At 35.9% G+C, this 4425-nt stretch overlaps 1 non-coding gene across 1 annotated transcript; it reads left to right on the top strand.

Annotated features, from left to right (window-relative positions):
- The first annotated feature begins 3901 nt into the window (after positions 1 to 3901).
- LOC144455211 (U6atac minor spliceosomal RNA) lies at positions 3902 to 4031 on the top strand. Its single transcript, XR_013483926.1, has one exon. It is a non-coding gene; the product is annotated as a U6atac minor spliceosomal RNA (small nuclear RNA).
- Positions 4032 to 4425: the final 394 nt, after the last annotated feature.

Genomic DNA, 4425 nt, shown 5'->3' with positions numbered 1-4425 from the left:
TCAGGAAGATAAATCTTCCTCATTCCAAATCTAGTGCTCTATCTATTCCTAGCTTCCCTAGTCTGTGTGTGTGTGTGTGTGTGTGTATGTGTGTATGAAACCAAAAAGATTTCATAAACAAGAAAATAAACATATTTCCACACACAAACAATATACATACATGTACAGTATATAGACATACAAATATGTAGACATTTATATATGTATGTACATGCATACAAATGTATATATGCATACACATACATGTGTGCAAGTTATAGGCTGGAGTAGATCAAAGAATTCCTCGACTTTGCAGTTATCCTGAGGCTAGAATGAATATTGATTTTCCAGGTATGAAGAAATCCTAACCACCCTTGAAAGTCCTTTCACACCTCATATAACATTAAAAAAAAATTATCTTATTCATCTTCTACATGAAACCTTTCCTGATTCCCCTATTAGTGACTTCCCTCCCAAGTACCTTGTAATTAAATACTTTGTATATATTTATATCGATTCACTATATATATGTATAGACATACACACACATACAGATAGATGGATAGATAGTATTTGTCTCCTTCATTAGAATTTGAGCTCTTTGAGAGTAGAGATTATATCATTCTTTGTAGTTGTGTCTCTATCTCTCCTAGAACAGTGTTTGACACACATTAAGCACTTAGTAAATCCTTTTGATTTCATTTATGAAGTAATGTACATTTTATATGTATCTCATTTAATATCTTGTCCTCTTATTGGATGATAAGTTCTTCAATGGGAAGACAACGTCTTAGCTAAGCTTTGGATGTTTCCTGAAACCTAGCACAGAACTCTATATAAAAATACTTCATCTCTTTTTTTCCACGTGGGCCATCTCTCTACCATTGCAGAGCATAACACCTGTATAGGTCAGTAGATGGTATTCAGGAGTTGGTGTTGTCAAAAAACTTATTCCCCTGGGGCCAAACTGTTGATGTGTGTCTCCAGACTTAGCTAGACCGATCCTCAGAAAACAGATGTAAAGGTAGTTTATCAGGCCTATATTTATTCTAAACTTTTTTAGCTCAGAAGGACATATCAGAGTTAAAGCTCCTCTGACATATTCTTCGAGAACTTAGGGTCAGTGGGGGGCAATCAAGCATGAGTAGGACATTAATGAATGTTCTGATTATAGTGGACACAGTAAATGTTTCTTATATTTGAATCAGATTTTTTAGGATGGGAGCAAAACTGTTGAAAATGAGAGATAGTTTAGTGCTGGGAATTTGAGAGTGAACAGTTCTCTGGGAACTGCAACGCTCTGGTTTGATAGGTTGAGGGAAGAAATTATAGGAGAAAGGTTCTTAACATTTGTGTGTGTGTGTGTGTGTGTGTGTGTGTGTGTGTGTGTGTGTGTGTGAGTGATAGCATCCTTCAGCAGTTTAGTGGACCCCTCTTCAAGGTCTTTTTAAACATAATTAAAGGATATGCTAAATTTCAGTTAGATGTTATTCAAAATAAAGAAATATATTTTTCACTCAAGGTCTTGGACTTCCTGAAATCTGCTTATGGATCTCTTGGGATTGTGTGGACCCCAGCTTAAGAACCCCTATTCTTGACGAATACAATAGAAATAAAGCTGAATCAGAAGCAATATTTTAAACATTGAGGGAATATGAAGACCAGGTTGAACAGGAAGCAAGCTTCATAAAAAGCTCATTCTCTTAGAACCTGAGCCCTTTGCTCTTTACTTGGGTGCACAATGTGTATTGGGCAGTGAAGCACATATGGGCATTAACAATCACCTAGCCCACCTTTTAATAGGTAAGGATACTGAGGACAATAGAGGGGAACTGATTTGACTGAACCACATACAAGGATTGCAGCTGATCATTGGCACAATCCTTATTAATTTCCTTATCATGAATGCCTCGACTTTTGCATCTGGAACATCCAAATCATTTTTCAATAAGTAGATGCAGGATACACACATTTGAATAAGGAACGGAAGGGTAGTAAAAGAACCCTATCATAAATGACTATGCATTCAGCTATTTCTTGTTAGGGAAATCTATGGTGCTAAGTGAATTATTATTTCAATCAGTGGAACTCCCATTTGACAACGATATCTTCATTTATGGAAAAAAGAAATAAAAAAATCCTCACTACTGATGAGAATAAGTCTCTTTTCAAAACCTCTTCCCCCAACCCCAGTAGTGTCATTGCATTACTAATGATCCATCATCCACACCATCTCTTCCAGTCCCACTTGTGATTCAGGTAAACCATTTGTCAAATACATGCATGCTATTAATTTTTCTGAAGGGTGGCTAGGTGGCCAGTGAATGGAGCACTGGGCTTGGAATCAAGGAAGACTGAGTTTATATCTGTTCCCATATATTTACTACCTGTATGACCATCAGCAAGTCATTTAACCCTATTTGCCTCAGTTTCCTCATCTGTAAAAATGAACTGAAACAGGAAATGGCAAACCACTCCAATATCTTTGCCAAAAAAAACACAAATGAGGTTATGAAAAACCACACATGACTGAAAACAATAGAGCAACAAAAATTAGTTTTTTCTATGTATAGAGAGGCAACACTGTGTATGAATAGAGAGCTGGCCTTGAAATGAGGAACACCTGGGTTCAATTCTGCCTCTTGTATGTGTATATGCACAGATACATACACACACATATAAATACAGACTCAATCACAGATAGCTCAAGTCACATGTATGTATATGCAACTTGAAATATATATATTTAATTCTTGTCTCATACACATATTTTGTACATATACATATACGTAAGTGAAAACCACAAACATATGTATATTCATATAATGCAGATATATACATGCAAATATACATGTGTTTTTGTATGTACATTTATATGCACTCACACACATACCAACTCTGCCCCAGAAGCAAAGATTTGGTTGCTGTAGGAACTCATTCCAACTGTGAGGATTTTCACTTGTGGCCCATTGCCAATCTCCAGCGGGCAGACATTGCAGCAATGTCAGCTTTTGCAATGAATATATAGCATCACTCACAGGAAACAGTATGAATGGGGAGATAATGAGCTCCCCTGACTGCCGACACAGGGTTTTTACATTTTCTTTCTTTCTTTTTAAAGACTTTGCCTTTTAAAGAAGCAACCGGACTTTGTGCTTTTGAAAACTTGCATTTTTCTTTCTTCATGCTGTCTTTTCCAGAAATCCTTTTAGACAGAATTTCAACCATTTGTTTAGATTATCAACAAATTTCAGTTAGCAGCAGAGACAAATCTATCTCCTGAACTCCATTTCCAGCAATTGTGAATCAATCAGCCATTGGACAAATCATTGGATATGGGTTAGGCTATGGAATTGTATGAATAATTTAATTCTTTGGACAGGTATTGATCAGACAAATAATTTTGGGGACACTTTTGATTTGTGCTGAAGAAAAAAAGAAAGGGCCTGTCATCTGGTTTTTTGTTAAATGTTTCCTAAGTAGGCATTTCTTTTCACTGCATAGAATGTTGATTTACATAGAGAAGCCATTTCCTTTGGAAGGCAATGTTTTATAGTAGGAAGGATGTTGGAGTCAGGAGAAAGTTTATTTCAAATCTTGCCTGTTTGGCTAACTAGCTAGGGTACACTGGACACTTCAGGAATTAAAGAATTAAAGATGAACATTACTAGAATAGCAAGGCAGAGGCCTAAAGTATGAGCAGGTGGCAAAATGTAATAAGCAAGAAATTATAAAGGAGAGCTACAGTAAAGGGTGTCATCAATGAAATTGATAATTAGGGAAAAAAGATAGATTGTTCATATGTCAAGAACAATAGATAATAAGTACACTACCAGCGTGCACTACTGTCATCTTTGCAATATCAAGAGGAAGCATGGCAGGCCACCAGAATGTGAACCCCTCTTAGAAAGTTTACAGAAGGATGATGTATGAAAGGGGAGAAGGTTAGCACTACCCTTGATAATAAAGAAAGAGGTCATAGTGGTCTTTACAACACATGCATGGTTAAGGCATTGCCATTGCCACCTGTTGTGTAGAATCTAACAATTTTTTGTTGTTGCTGCTGTTGTTGTTTTTCATTTGTTTGTTTTTACCATTCATTCCTTATGAAAAGAGTAGAGCTCAGCAGAAAATTCAATTTTCAAATACGATATTTAAGAGAAACCTAAAAAGGTGACTAGGAAACAAAACAAAACAAAACAACCCGTAAGTTATCAATAAGGTTAAACGTTTTACGTCTGTAAATGGGAAGATTATACTTATAACTCTTAAAAATATCTCTATTAGATCAATTAGAAGAGGTATACATAGGAGGTATGGGTATATAATGACTTTGATGGGATAATATTTAAAAAAGGGGTGAAAAAGAGAATTATACTGGGAGAAGTGGGAAGAGAGAGGCAGAATGGGGTAAATTATATCACATGAAGAGATACAAAAGACTGA

Source organism: Phascolarctos cinereus, unplaced genomic scaffold (assembly GCF_003287225.1).
Source record: "Phascolarctos cinereus isolate Bilbo 61053 unplaced genomic scaffold, phaCin_HiC Scaffold_1;HRSCAF=81, whole genome shotgun sequence".
NCBI lineage: Eukaryota > Metazoa > Chordata > Mammalia > Diprotodontia > Phascolarctidae > Phascolarctos > Phascolarctos cinereus.
This window is presented reverse-complemented; position numbering and strand designations above follow the sequence as displayed.